Here is a 16,283-nt window from a genome sequence, read left to right as displayed (position 1 = left end):
ACGGATCGGCCTGTCTGCGCTTGCCGCAGTGCAGGTTGTGCGGCTGCTTTCTGCGCCGCTTTCTTCGCTTTCCTACCTACGACCTCCGTCCACAGCGGAGCGGATTTCCCCTGATCACGCTGTGTGGCAGTACTTGCTGGCCGTTGGTCGTGGTACCTTGCTGCCGCAGAGGGGTCGTTTTCCTGTGTGACAACCTCTTTTGCCTTCCTATTTCTTTCCACTCCGCCTACACTACTGGTGCTCATCGATAAGGCTCCCAGTGTAGGTCGGAGGTTGGGGCGGCCAGTCTGACGTGGAGACTGCGTTGTGGATGGTGGCATCTCCTGGTGCTCTCCGCTACTCCGTTGTTCTCGCGCCCTCGCCTCCTTCCTCCTCCGCCTTCTTCGTTGTGTTCGGGTTTCTCCCGTAACATTCGCAGGCGATTGCGTTGTCTTAGACAATGCCGGTCGCTCCTGTCTTGGCGCTAAGCCACCTGTATCAGTTCCGACTCGTTGGTGTCGGCTACCCAAGATTCCCAGTAGTTCGTCCCTCAACGACCGGAACTTCTGTTCCATCATTGCCTCTATCCGGGCCCACATTCCTTCAACTGAGTTGATGTGGGTCGGTATTGGCTCCGGTTGTGTTGCTGCAGATGTGGAAGCCACTGCATGCATTGACCCCGGTGTTCGCCTAGTCCGGGGAGCGCCCGGGGATAGAATCCCAGAAGGGGACCTTGTTGGCGTCCGAGGAGGCGGTGGAGGCATTAGATGTATGTCTCCTCCATGCCTGTTATCTCCCCTGCTACGCAGGGAGTCAGTTTCATCCCTGAGGCGTTGTATCTCTGCTTTCAGAGTACGCGCTTCTTCTGTCAGCCTCGCGTTCTGCTCCTCGAGCTCTTTCTGGCTGGCAGTGGCCACCGTTCGCTGCTGAATTTCCACTGCAGCAGTGCTGATTATTCGTGTGGCCATCTTAAGTTTGCGAACGAACGTCCCTTTTAAATTCTTGGAGCTCGCCGCTACTTTATCGACCTCCGTCAGTTGGTAGCTTATAACCCCAGCCAATGAGCCTGTGTCTTGCCCCATCATCTCACCTTTTAGGGTTTCTACAGCGGGCAGGTTATCAGGCCTGACCTTCTTCTTGACTCTCGCTGCCTCTTCCATTTCTCCATCGTCGGCTTGCGCACCGGACCGCGGTCGTTTGCGGCCGCCGACGGATGTCCCAGACTGGAAGGACCTTGTGGAATGGCGGGAGGACATGCTGTCGTCGTCCTCAGAGGTTGACACCGCTTCACGGTCATCAACATCTCCTCCTGTATCTTTTTCGCCACCTTCTTCAGCATCTGGGTCATCATAGTTGGGACCCAGGTACTGTTTGAGGATCCAATTAGCCTGTTCCGCATGTTGTGAATCCCTGTTCCGACTAGCTTCTATATCAGTCATTGATCTTCCAGCCATGGTTGTTTGTATCTCTGCTTCAGATACTGGCTTGGAGGATCGAACGCGCTCGATCCATTCCTGGAGGCCACCCTCTGACGAGGAACTGCCCCCTTGCTCATTCTTCCTACTGCTACTATCCCCAGCTAGGGCTATGTCCACCAAGGACACGCTACACGCCCTATCCAACTCGCCTTCCGACTTCCCTTCCTTCCCCAATGTGTTTGTTGGTTGAGACATTATGGCAGATATTTGATTCTTCCGGTTCGCCCATCATGGGACCCCCACCGCGGTGGGGGCACTTCCCCGGGTAAGAAAAACCCTAAATATGGATGCCAAAACCGAGAAGCGGCTTGTCGGGTGGTCAACCCTATTGGCACCTGATGACTCTACAAAAAATGTTACGGGATAGGCCCGCGCCATATATGATGCTAAAGGTTTAACGTCACCCCTATCGAGAGGGCGGGTACCCATCCGAAGGGCCCCGTACCCAAACTTCAGGCTAGACGGCGCGACGGTTTACCCCCCGTCGCACGGGGTATGAGGAAATACTGACCAGGTAATCCTCCATACCTGCGCCCAGTTAAGCTCGCTTCAACCCCGACATAGGCTCCAGTCAGTACCTGGGGAGCGGTTTTCCCACGTTTCGCATGCGGCTTCAGGCGACCTTTGCCATAATTTCAGGACTTACAGTTACGCATCTTCCACCGCAGAGGCTAGGTACAGACATCACCCAGGTACCCCGGTCGGGGGGCTACTACTCCACCCCTTGGTTAGTCTGTCGGGAATATCCACGAGCCACCGGCCGCAGCCCATTCATACCACGCACACACACATCCACACACTCACACACACACACACACACATACACACTGTGTTTGGTCCGCGGGGGCTTTCGCCCCGACCCCGGTTCCGGGACGCGGGAGACACGACCTCTCGGTCATGCCCACCGGCCCGGGCCCGAGGCTTCCCCTATCCGCCACCTGGGGACGCGCCACGTAGGGGTTCACCTCCCCTCCCATCTGGACAACCAGACAGGTCCGTGGGGGAGTAACCCAGACCTAACCCAGACCTAACCCAGACCTAACCCAGACCTAACCCAGACCTAACCCAGACCTAACCCAGACCTAACCCAGACCTAACCCAGACCTATGCTGATTATGCTGATTATGCTGACTTGCAACGGGGGGAGTGATCACCGGTGTGACTCCCAGGCCACTATCAGACTACAACGTCCGACTTCACGCCGAAGCGTGGAGGCAATAACCCGTTCCTACCCTCAGCCCCAGCCTCCGTTTCACCCCTGCTTTACTGGCCCGGGCCTATGCAGGGTGTGCCTTCGGCCGGGGGTACGCCTTCATCGAAGTCCGTGCCATGGTTCCTCCCTATTCGTAGCTAAAGGTGGTATAAGACGTTGGGCCCACCGGACTTCTCAGACGCATTCGAGTCCTGCTAAGAACCCGATCTTGGCTTGCGCCAAATCGCTGCGAATTCGTCCTCGATCGAAGCCTCCCTAAGCTAACCTGCGTTACACACAAAGTTCCCCGTGCGCGCACCCTAGGACCAGCTATCCTGGTACCTTCCCCCCTCAACTAATCTTCCCCCCACCCTCACCGTTGTCGAGCCAGCTGAATTTCGCCGAAATCGTCTCATTGATCTAATGACGATTCGTCTGTCGATCAAACTATCGACGATATCAGCTCCGTCAGTGTTTTTGACGCGTCTCTTTTTCCCAGAATCTACCCTCCCACCCCCCTTATGCCCAGAGACGCAGAAAGCTCCCCCCCTCCCGTTGACGGATAAGCAGCTCTAGATCCCCTTACCCCACGGCGTTGACCCCCCACCCACTCATCCCCCCCCACCCTCTCGCGTGCTTTTACTCCCTTATGCTCTAGCTCCTCTAAGTCCCTGCATTTACCTGTCGTTCCCTTGGAGGCTTCCGATCTCAGAATTCGCAGCTCGTTCGTTGAATCGTTACAGTGCTGAGATGAGGTGTGAACCTTCCTCATCTCCGGCCTCTGTACTTCTTCCTTTTCAGGAAGGTATTTCCTTACGGAATCCCCATATCCTTTCGGACAGGTAGTCTTGGAATTGGCTCCCCGTCAGACGGCTCGCCGTTTCCATTTCTTTTGCGTTCTAGGATGCACACCGTATGTTGAGTAGAGAGAGTATTTCATGGACAGACTCCTCGTCCCTATGTTCTATGTTTCCAAGGAACTGTAGGACGAGCCGTCTCGGATAACTATGGACCCTCCCCTGCTCCTATGTTTCGCCTTTTACAGTTCAACTATGGAGCAGGTGATTCGCGAGGATCGGGAGTCCTCTAGATCTATGCTCTGCCTCCCCACAGAGGTTCGCTGTGAAGCTAGATTGTCCCGCGGATTCGGACACATTCGCTACTCCTTGCCTATTCTTCGGCATTGCTGCTTCAATGTGGCCCAGTTTCGCTTAGGATACGTTTGATTCTAGTGCAAGGTATCTCTCTCTACTCTCCCGTTGAGCACCCTATTCTCTCTGTTGATGTTTTTTTTTTTTTTTTCAAGGTATTTTTAAGGTATTTAAAGTTTGCATTTACAATATTCTGGTAAAATCATTATTTATTCTTCTCTCAACATTCCTCATCTATTCCTTATACAGGCTACAATTTCGTGGTTCTAATCTTCGACACTCTTTTATTCAGTCTACTCATTTCTTATCATACTTAGCTTTTTGTTGCTACTCGTATTATATTATCTTTATTACTTGTGTCTATATTATCACTATCATTATTATTATTATGTCCTATGCTCTCATTCATTCCTTAATTCTCAGTCTATTCTCTTTTCAATTGCTAAACTAAACTGTATTATCGCAAAGTTGAGTGTACATTTATGTTTCAGCGTATTCTATCCTCTCATTCTACTTATTTATTTTCAAAATTTGCTTCTGTCGCGTTCCTATCTCTACTTTTAATAATTCGTAACAGTTCTCGTTTCATTCTATTCTAATCTATTCACTCTTTTATCTATCAATCTGTTCACCGTATCTGCATACATTTTACTCCTTCTATCGCTATTTATTTCAATCTCTAAGTTATTCTCAATATTCCTGCATTATTCTTAACGTTTCTAGTTTCTCTTTACTTATCTAACCGTATCTAACATTCTACTCCTTCTTTCTCTTTTCTTTGTTTACATTCTACATCGATTAATTAGATTATATTTTATATTTTATATTTCTTCTTTTCCAGTCCTCCTCCTACTCCTTCTTGGCTGCTTCCTTTCCTTCCGTAGTCCTTCCCTGGTTTCCTATTCCGCTCTCTGTCCTTGCTGTTGCCTTTCTTCTCATCCCGCTCTCTATTTTATCTCGTCCTCTGCTTCCTTTCCTTCCTTCCTGCAGGTCCTTCTCCCCGTCCTCCTTTGGTTGACTGTAAACATTTAACTAATTTTACTCTGTGTCCTGACGATCACTGTTACGTTTTTTGTGTTGACAGGGGCCCCGACCTCGCCCCTATCCGTGAGTCCCCCCAGGATCCTACCGGTCCTATCATCCCGTGGGATGATCTTAACTTAGTGAGGGCCCTTTCGGCCGCCACCCAGTTGGACTCTCCGTTTAGACCTTACCCTCAGGGATTGATCCGGTTAACTCCACAGATCAATCCCTGTTCCTGTTTCTTCCTCTGCAGGTTTGTCCTCTCCCCCTTTCTTCTCTCGTCTCTCCATCTGCAACAGAACTCTCTTCCTCTTTTTATTTCTGACAGTTCCCCTTTTTTTTTTTTTACCTATATCCTAACTATATACATATGTATTCCTTATTATCATTTCTACATATTTGTATGTTTATATTGTATATACCTATATACTATTATTATTATTATTATTATTTATTTATTTATATATATATGTTTTTGTTTTTTTTTTTTTTACGCGCATCTACCTTACTTCTATATCCCCTTGTACGCTTTCTTATTTCTCTAAGTTTCTAGTTACTTCTTTATTTACATTGTTCTTAACTTTTTCTTTTTACAGATATAACTCTTATCGCTACTCCTTCACTTCCTTCTTCTCGCTCCTGCATCTTCCTCCTTTGCTACCGCGTTCCTTTCCTCTCATTCCTTCCTCCCGTTTCCTGAGCTTCCGGGTCCTCTCATTCATGTCCTTTTCCTCTGCTTTCCTCATTCCTCGGTCTGAAACAAACTCAATCTTCTCATTTATTCGCTTTGGTTGCTTTTCCCTCCTGGTCGTTCTCCACTGTTTCCTCTTCTCCTTGCTTCCTTTTATTCGATCTTCTGTTCCTCACCTTTCATCTTCCGGTTCCCTGTAAAATTTTATGATACACCATTAATCCAGTTTCTCACCTCCATCTGCTGATTACGATGAGAGCCCCGACCTCGCCCTCACCCGTGAGTCTCCCCAGGATCTTATTGACCCTATCATCCCGCCGGATGACCCGAATCTAGTGAAGTCCTCCATCTTCCGATAGAGGCCATCACCTAGCTAGACTCTCCGTTCTTACCCTTACATCGGAGCTCAACCCGGGCGTTTCCACGGGTTGACCTCCATCATAAATTTCGTTATCTTCTCCAGTTTTATCTCCTTAATTTCCTCCACTTCTAAAAGGAATTTTCCCATGTGTTTGTATCTTCTCGCCATCAGCCTGGGACACTTGCAGATGATGTGCGCACTACTTTCCTCTTCCATTTCACAGAAGCTGCACATCCTGTCTTGTAGTTGCTTCATCCTTGCCAGATGCAGCTTCAGCTGCGCGTGTCCTGTCAACAGTCCTGCCATTAGTCTGCACTTACCTCTGTCCATTTCAACCATGTTTTTGGCGTATTTGTACTTTGGTTCGTCTCCCAGGATTTCTTTGGCCTCCCTGCATCCTTCAGTTTCGCTCCATTTCCTTTTCCTTTGTTCGGCAGCCCATTCCTTGATGGCCGTCTTCACTGTCAGCACCGACATCGGGAGGTGCGGTTCCGCTCCTATCGGCGTTTCGTCCGATCCTCGATTTGCCAGTCTGTCTGCCATCTCGTTCCCCTCGATTCCCTCGTGTCCTGGTACCCATACCAGAGTCACCTTGTTCCCCTTCTCCACCAATTTGTTCACTTTCTTCTTGCATTCCATGACGGACACGGACCTGTGTGCTGGTTTATCCAGTGCCTTTAAAGCCGCCTGGCTGTCCGAACAGATAGCAATCCTTCTATGTTCCGTATTCCTTTCTATTAATGTCTCTGCACAGTCCTGAATCGCTAGGACTTCTGCTTGGAATACTGTCGCCAGCTTCCCCAGCTGAATCACCTTCATATCCGTTCCTTTCTCATTCGTCCAGGCTGCTCCTGTGATGCCCTCCTTTCTGGATCCGTCCGTATACCATATCTGATGATACTCCTTCAGATCTTTCTTCTTCTTTTCCCAGCTCGTTTTGCTGCTGACTAATATCTGGAATTTCCTCTGAAAAATGAATTCTAACGTTCTACTATCCTGTCTCATACTTATCAAGTCTCGGATGGTCTTGTTTCCCTCCTTCTTCAGTATTGAGCTATGCCCAAAATCTCTCTCCTTCCAGACGTTCCATGTCACTAGCCTGTGCGCCGTCTTTAGTGCCAGTGTTCTGATTTTCACGTCCAGTGGCTCTATCCCTGCTACCACCTCCGCTGCCCTTGTCGGTGTTGTACTCAGCGTACCCAGAATCCTCTTTAGCGCCAATCCTTGTAGGCCGTCCAGCTTATCCTTTACCGTCCTCATGTTGGCTGCCTCCCACCAGGCAATGCTGCCAAACATCAACCTAGGGAGAACTATCGCCTCATACATCCACTTTGTTGTCAGAGGTGATAAACCCCACGTGGGGCCCACCACTCTGCCCAACATTGCTAAGTTCGCTTTCGCTTTACTTATCTGCTTGAATATGTGTTTTCTCCACGTCAGTCTCTCGTTCAGCCAGACTCCTAGATACTTCACCTCCCTCGTGAACTCCAGTGCCTGTCCCTTGTACCTCAGATCTGTGATGATCGGCCTATTGATCTTCCTTGTGAACAAGACCATCTCCATTTTCGTTGGGTTCACCGATAGTCCCGTTCGGTCACACCACTCTTCCAGTATCCATAATGCCTTCCTTGCCCTATATGTAACCGCTTCCACGTTCTTTCCTGTTGCCAGGAAAGTAACGTCGTCGGCGTAAGCCAATACCACTACACCACTTTTTTCAAGTTTGTGTAGGAGATTATCCACTGCCAAACACCATAGTAGTGGTGACAGGATTCCCCCTTGAGGGCAGCCTCTATTCACGAATCCCTTCGCGATAGTTTCCCCTTTCGAGGTTTGTAGTTCCCTGGTGGTCAACATAATGTTTATCCACCGGATGACATATTCGTTTTCCCCGAATTCTTTCAGGGCCCTTATTATCAACTCCGTGGACGTCTGATTAAACGCCCCTTCGATGTCTAGGAACCCAGCTATCGTCAGTAGCTTCTTTTTCATGGCTACCTCCACTTCCCCTACCAGGTTATGGAGCGCCACCTCCACCGAGTGTCCAATCCTGAAGGCGTGCTGGTTGTTATGCAGCGGCCGCCTTTCCAGCGTCACCTCCTTCATATATCTATCCACCAGCCTTTCCACCATCTTTAGGAGAAATGATGTCAGACTGATGGGCCGATACGCTTTCGGTACTGCGTAGTCCGTCTTCCCTGGTTTCGGGATGAACGTCACCCTAGTTACCTTCCATGATCTTGGTATCACTCCTAGTGCCAAGCTTGCCCTCATTACTTTCATCAAGAAATCCTTGATATATGGCATCGCCACCCTTATCATCTTCGGGTAGATTCCATCTACCCCCGGTGTTTTGTATGGCAGGAATGAGCTTATCGCCCATTCCATTCTGTCTGGTCTCACTATCCTATTCGCTATTTCCCAGCCCGGCCTACGAATTTCTTCTCGCCTGCTCGTTCCTTCTCCATTTCCCTGCACTTCCAGCGGTGTCTCACTGAATCCCGGGAAGTGCTCTTTCATTAGCATCTTCAAGCATTCCTCGTCTGACTCCGAGTATGTCCCGTCCTCTCTTCTCAAGGCTCCTAGCTGTTCCCTCACCTCACTGCTTAGCAGCTTACTAAGTCTCGTTGCTTCCGACACTCCCTTGACGTTCGCACAGAATTCCCTCCAGGATTCTCTCTTTGCCACTATCACTTTCCTTCTGAACACCCTTGTCAATTCTTTCACTTCCTTCCACCTCGCCACTCCTCCTTTCCTCTTGGCGATCTTGATTTTCTTCCTTATTTCCTTTTGCTCCTTCTCCAGTGCCCGATTCCACCATGGAATCGAGACCTTGCCCCTTAACTCGACTTCTTGCGTAGTCTCCTCCCAGGCTTCCCTTAGAATCTTGGTTAGCGTGTCCACTGCTTCGTTTATCTCATCCTCGTTTCCGTATCTGGTGGGGAACTCCGAGATTCTCTCCTCCACCCTTTCCGCATACCTCTTCCAGTTTGTAGATCTCGGGTTTCTTTTTCTCTGCGCTTCTTGTTGTTTCCCTGTTTCTAGCTCGAATCTGATATATTTATGGTCGGAGAATGATACCTCCTCGCTCACCCTCCATCCTTTGACTTTTCCGGCCATGCTCTGTGAGCACATTGTCACGTCCAGGACTTCTTTCCTTAGCATTGTCTCGAAGGTGTGCCTTCCTCCGTTGTTTAACATCACCAATCCGTTGGCCGTGATGAAGTCCATGAGCTCCTCTCCTTTTCCATCCGTTACCGTGCTACCCCATTTCTTATGTTTCGCATTTGCGTCTCCTCCTATCAGGATCTCCGCCCCCTTATCCTGTACGAATTCCATGAGTCTTTGCATTGCTTCCCCTGGTCTCTTCTCCTTCGAGTTCCACGGTGCATACAGCGACGCCACGTAGACCGTTTTATCCTCCTGGCCTCCTTCCCCTTTCACCCGGATCATCACAACCGCCAGGTCTCTTGCGTTGAATTGTCTCAACGTTGCCACCTCCAGTCCTTTCCTAGTGAGGATACAAGCCCTTGAGTGTTTATTGTTCAGAGCCCATACTTTACCAATTAGGCCAAGTCCCCTGATTCCTCCATGCGCTGTCCATGGCTCTTGTATTAGTGCCACATCAACCTTGTCCCTCGCCATCACCCTTGATAATGCTGCCGATGCCGCCTCGCTGTGATGTAGATTGATTTGTATTACCTTTAGGGACATTGTTGATGGTATCTGTAAGTATACATCCATTATTTCTTTCCTAGTGGTTTTGTTCTTAATTTGGTATGATTTGGTATGATTATTATTCCTGCTTACCTCCTTTACATCTTACCTTCCCCTCATTCTCCGTCCTCTCCCCCCCGCCCCACTCATCCGTCCTCGTTCATTCCCCTCCCCCCCCCTCCCGAATTCCTATTCCTCCTTCCCTCTCCTCTTCTTTCTTTTTTTTTTTTTTTGGTTTATAAGGAAAAGAAAACCTCCTATTTCTCTTCATCTCTTTCTTTATTTATTCTTTCCTCCTCCTCTCCCTTCTTTCCTCTCCTTCCCTCTCTCTCTTTCTTTTTTTTTTTTTTTAAATTTACAAGGTTCTTCTTACTTCTAAGTTTACAAGGTTACTTACATCTAATTTCTATATCTATTCCTATATTATATTACGCTTCTTCTTTTTTTTTTTTTTTTTTTTTTCCTATCCCCTTCTTCTCTCTTCTCTTACTCGTTTTTTCCCTTCACCGGTATGAAGGCTACTTTCGCCACTCCCCCTCCTATGGGCAGTCTCATTTCCCGTTGTTGAAGGGTCCTGAATGTTCGTGGACCCACTTCGAACACAAAATCCCTTCCCCGTCCTAGTGGTCCGCCTTCTTTTACTAGTCGCCAATCTGCCACCCTTATAGCCGGGGTATCAAATTTTAATAGCTTGGGGATTGATTCCCCCTTCAACGACTGCAGGCCGACTGATGCTATGACCTTTATTCTACGATTTAGTACCTCCGGATCCTCCACCCTTAGGTCCATTCCCGCCAATTTCCTTCCTTCCCCTGTCAGTTCTTCATAAAAATTTTTTGCCTTCTCATCTTTTCCGTCGATTAACAGGCCTCCATTCATGAGGCCTGTTCGTTTTATGTGGATCCTTCTGTTCCTTTCCAAGCTCTCTAGGGCCACAATGGACAGGACCTGGTCCATGTCCGCCCTAGAGAGCTTTTTCGCCGGATATTCCCTTGGCACCACGCAGAACTTGACCTCCCTGCTTTTTCCTCTGTCTTCCCTTACCCTATCCTTCCTAACTTTTCCTTTTTCCCCTTCTTTGTCCTCAATCCTTTCGTCGTCTATCTTAAATTTCAATCTCTTCCCTCTCGCATTTTGCTCCTGTTCCTCCTGTCTCTCTTCTTCCTCTTTCCCTTCCTGTTCCCTTATATCCTTCTTCTCCTCTTTTTCGTGACTCTCCTCCCTTTCCTCAACTCGCTCCGTTTTTCCCCTCTCCTCTCTTCCTTGTGTTTCCTGCTTTCCGTCTCCTGTCTCTCTTCTTTCTCCTTCTTCTTTCCCGTCTGTTTCCTTCCCTTCTTCTTTCTTGTTTTTGTTTTTGTTCTCCTCTTTTTCTTTTTCTTTTATTTTCCTTTTCCTCGCCCCTTCTTCGCCCTCCTCTGATTCATCTATAATTACTATTATCTCTTCCCTGGGCTTGCCGTCATCCCCCCTGATTTCCCATCCCCACTTCCTGTCGCCTCTATTCACCCCGAAGAAGGCGTCCATCATCAGGTTTCTTCCCACAAATTTCTTCTTCTCCTTTTCCTTTTCTAGTTTCCTCTTCCCTTTACCGTCTCCGCCCCTGGGAGGGAGTAAAAGTTTGCCTTGCATCAATTCTCTCAATGCTGCCTGTTTAGACGTGGAGGGAATCGGTTCTTCTTCCCCCCCGACTTCCCGTGTTATCTCCTTTCTCCCTCCCCATACCTCTATCGACCTCACCTTAGGCCCTTCCTTCCCCCTGTCTTCCTTTCTGCCTTCTTTTATTTCCTCCCGCTTCTGTTTTCGCTCCTTTTCGAGCCTTTCCTTTTCTTCCTCCTCTTGCTTCTTTTCCTCCATCTCAATCTCTTTCATGAGCTCCTCTTCCTCCTCCGCCCCTATTTCCATTTCTTCTTCCATGTACTTCCCCTCCTCCACCTGCATTATGCAATCATCTGTGTCGATGTCCATCTAAAAGGAAAAGGAAAAAAAATTTTTATATATAATGTCACTTCATCTTTTGTTCCCTTATTATTATTATTAATATTATTAATATTATTGCCCTTGTAGTTATTTCTATTATTATTTATTATTGTTATTGTATTATTTATATTTATATTTTTTCTTTTTCTAATGCTATCCTTATTGTCATTTTAACACTATGCTTATGCTCATTATGTCCCTATATCCTGTCATTCCATACATCCCCTCCCACTTCATGCCTCCCTCCTCCTAAGTCCCTTTATTCCTGGTTCCCTTCAATCGTCCCCCCATTCGTTACCCTATTTTATCTAACTCTCTTTATCCCTTATCCTTTTCTACCCACCCTTTCTTGCCTTGTCTTATTCTTCAGTGTTTTCTTATTATTATTATTTATTTTTTTTTTTCCTTTTTTTTTTTTCTCTCTTTTTCTATACATACATACTATACACATATGCCTACCCGTATACATGTCCATATACATACCTACATTTATACCTATGCATCTATATGCCTATGTTTTAGAGAGATTTTTTTTTTTTAACATAATATAATACAATATACTATTTCTATTTCGACTTAGCCTATCCTCCCTTCTTGTTTGTGTTCCCACCTATTTGTGTAAATCTTTTTATTCCTTCCTTCCCCTCCTTCCGCTACTCCAGCTTCCCCCTCCCTTCCTTCTTATGCTGTCTCCTTCTCTTTCCCAGAATTGGTGATTCCTTCATATTATCCTCTGTTCCTCTTTTCCTCTTTCCCTCTTCTTCGTCTTCTGTTATTACTCCGAATAACTCTTCTTCCAGTTTCCTTCTCTCTTCCTTGGATCTTCTTCTTTTTCCCCCCTTTCTTACTTCATCCCCCTTCTGCTGTCCCTTTTCTTTTCCTTTTTCTTTTTCCAGATCTCCGGCATCCTCTTCTTTTCCTATTCCTGCTTCTTCCTTATCTTTTTCTTCTTCTTTCTTGTTTCCTACCTCCCTTTCCTTTTTATCACACCTCCTTGCTACTACCCTTATTTCTTTTAGTCCTTGTAAACCTTCGATCCTGGGCCCGTCCTTGCTTTCCTTTCCTTCCTCTTCCTTTCTTTCCTCCTTCGGCCTTCCCTCTCTCTTGTCCTCTTTCCTACCTTCTCCTCCCCATTCGAACGTGACGTTCGGGTATAACCTTTTAAGGCTATCAAAGACCTCTTCTTGTCTGCCCTTACTCGTTTCCTTCTTTCTCTTCTCTGTGCTCTCCCCTTCCTCCTTTCCTCTTGTTGTTCTTCTTGTTTCCTCCATGTTTTCATATCCTTTTATTCCTCTATTTCCTTCGTTTTCACCCTCCTCTCTCTTCCTTTCGCTATCTCCCACACTCCCATGGAATCTCCCCAGCCATTCTCGCACCTTCCTTTCCTGCTCTTCTCTTGTTATCCCCACTACTCTTTCTTCCCATCCTGTTATGATTCCTTCGTCTTTTCTTCCTTCTTTCCTTCCTATTCTCTTTCCCTCGCCTTCTTTCCTTCCTTTACTTCCTCCTATCGTTTCCTTCCCTTCCTTTTCCACTTGTTTCCTTATCCTGCCTCCCCTGTCTCCGCCTGCGTTTCCCCATTGCGACATGCGCCTCCAGTATTCATCTCCTCTTGGCGAGATCCATGAACCGCTGCTATCCTCCTGTTTTGCCCGTTCTGTCATTCCCTTGTTATCCCTTGTAACCTTCCTTTCTGCCTCCTTTTTCCCTCTTCTCTCCTCCATTGTTTGCTTTGCCTTTCTCCATACTTCTTCGAATCTTGATCCGAATTCCTTGTGATCCCCTATTTCCCTTTTTCCTTTTTTATCCCCTTCGCCTCCTGTGTCTCCTCCCGTTCCACCTCCCTTTCCTACTTTCCTACTTTCCTCCGTCTGTGTTCCTCTGCTTTCCTTTGTCTCTTCTCTCCTCTCTCCCCTTTCTAGAAGCTTCATTAGCTGCCTATTGCCTCTTATTTCCTCTGCTACCGCTTCTATGTCTATTTCCACCAAGGACTTGAATGCCTTGATAAGCCTCTGTCTCGTCTTCCGCCTTATTCCCATATCCTTTGGCTTTTGTCCTCCGCTAACTCCTTTTGATCTCTCTCCATTCTAGAAAGAAATTTAATCATAGCTATTTTCCTAAATTCCCTCTTTTCCCCTTTTCCCTTCCCTACCCCTTCTGTTTCTATTCATACATGTTTACACTATCCTTCTTTTTTTTTTTTCTCTTATCCTAATTACCTTATATATATCTTACTTTACCCTTTTACCCATGCATGTTCCCCTTCTCTTCCCCTTTCACCATCTTCATTCTTCCCTCTTCCTTTTCATGCATCTTCATTCATCGATCACTATCACTACCACCGTCACCATTACCCTATTTCAGAGAGTACGTTTTTATCGCGACAAGGTCATCGTTCTTTCCGTTGTGTCCGCTTGGCAGAGGCTGTCCCTCGTGCCCCCTCCCCGACGAACTCCGCCGAGGGTGCGCACGAGCCTCGTTGCCACCCCCGCCGCTGGAGCCGCCATTTTTACGCAAGAGAAAAAGGGCCCGCGTTGCCAGGCGATATTTCCGAAGAGATGGAATTTTCCTCGGGGACGTTGCGTCGCCCGAGTGCCTGTTTAGCAACGCTCTGCCCGAAGTCACACGCCTGTCCCGAGAGTCAAGTACACGGCCAACGGTCGCCCTTTGTCTTCGAGGCGAAAGAAGTGTAAGGAAAAATAGAGATTGGAAATTTCGAGTTGCACGCACGTGTTCGGCCCTGCGGCCATCTGTGAGTCATCACGACGATTTTACGGCCACGGTTCTTTGTCTACGCTTTCCCTCGAGTACCCTTCAGTGTTTTGTATTTTTCAACTTTCCCGTTACACGTGTTTTTCCCCGTTATTGTCCCTAATTCGCATCTGGCTGGCAAAAGTTTACCGCTTCGCGCGGTTCGAACTATCCTCCGAGGTTCTCTTACCCACTTTACCCCCAGCGGTGAGGTGTAAGTGATTTTTCTAGATTCTCTCATCCGCTTTAACGCAATTTCAGCTATTAATTGTGTCTAAAAATTTCCCCACGCTACCTCGGACGGTGATGCCCGCTCCTCTCACCGCCCCCGCGATCCCCCGTTTGACCCTAGCACGACACCGCGCGCTGGATGGGGGTGGGAAATCGCCTGCGCGCGAAGGCGGCCGACCGGCCTTGTTACGTTCTAATATTTTCGCCGCCGGCGCGCACGGTCACCCATCCCAGGACGGCGCCGTGGGCCCGGCCGCTTAACTTGGCTTTACTTTTCTACCTCCTCCGAGCCGTTCGTCTACTCCCGGCCCCTCTCTTTCCCTACCTCAGCCGGTCGATCACCTTCGCCGCCGCGCGTTCTGTTTCTACCGAGTTTCCGAACTTCCCCGAACGGGCCCGACTGAGCGGGCGAGCAAGGCGAGTCCGCGAACAGGGTTTTACCGCTCGCGTCCGAATCTACTCCGCGCTGTCCGTACAAGGTATCGCTCGTTCTCCTGGCGGCGGCGCCTCCGTCGCTGTCCCGCGCCACGAGCCTACCGCGCCTCCTCTCGACTAGTCGCGCAACCCGTCCCCGCGTCTCGTCTCTACGTCCACCACGGCGGTGGTTCCCTGTCCCCGATCGTGCGCCCGTGCGCCTCTCTACCTCGAATCGTGGCTGTTACTATTGTTGCTGCTGGTGGTGCGCTCCCGCCGCGGCACTGAAGGTGACCGCGGTGCACGCAGAGTCAGCGCGCCGACACGGATCAGAGTTCTTTTAAAAATGTGACGCGCCTCCGCGGCCTCTCCCGCGCTAGCACGCGAGTGCGTGCCGGCGTGCGAGTTCATGCAAGATTTTATTTCCGACTCCGTGTCGGCGCGCTCGCCTCGTTACCAGCGCTCACTACCCGTCTACCTGCGCTACTCTATTGTTCCGGTTTAATGGATATTTCTTTTTTTCTACCTCTACCGTCGAGCGTGTTTCCCGTTGCTCGTCTTTTACTTGTTTATTGCCGGTTCGTGCAGCTAGTCGTGAAACTGTAAACACCCGCCCGTCGTGCATTTATTTGTTTATGTCGCCTCGCTCCCCCGACCGCCCGACCCGCTCGAGTGTTTCGGAACTTTCGAATTCTCGAATTACATCGCTTCGTCGCGGTTGACTCGCGCCTGTTGATTTCGTTCGCGTCCTCCGATCTTTTCGAATGCATCTAATATTATTATCGCTCGATACCGATATTATTTATCGTTCTATATATTTCCCTAACTCGCGTCTCTCGCCGTCGCCTCATCTCTCTCTCTCTCTCCCTTCCTGCCTCGCGGTCAGCTCGCGTTTACTAATTTCCGCCGGTTTAGTGTTTTTCTCCTACTCCGCGCCACCTCTCGTTTCTTTATCTCTCTCTCTCTCCTACTCTCCCCTTCGCGGCCCCTCGCGGATATTAATTCCCTCGCTACCTTCGCGCCGCGCGTCCCCTCTAAGAATTTACTCGGTCTCGCGACGACCCGCGACTGTTAGTTTTCCGGCGCGCCGAGACAGTCCGCTGCCTCCCGCCCCTCCCCTCCCCGTGAACTCGCGCCCGCGCCTGCATGTGCAATCACGATCGTGCTCTGTTCTATAAACCACGCGTGTACGAGGGGTCAGAGAGAAGACCTACTCGTCGGTATCTCTCCGACAACATGGTGCAGCTCCCGTCACCCTTCCCCTTCGACTCGAACTAGAACTCTCTCTCGTCGCGTGCATCCTTTCTCTCGCAATCTA

This window comes from Calliopsis andreniformis, unplaced genomic scaffold (genome assembly GCF_051401765.1).
Source record: "Calliopsis andreniformis isolate RMS-2024a unplaced genomic scaffold, iyCalAndr_principal scaffold0002, whole genome shotgun sequence".
NCBI lineage: Eukaryota > Metazoa > Arthropoda > Insecta > Hymenoptera > Andrenidae > Calliopsis > Calliopsis andreniformis.
Note: the sequence above shows the minus strand (reverse complement) of the source record.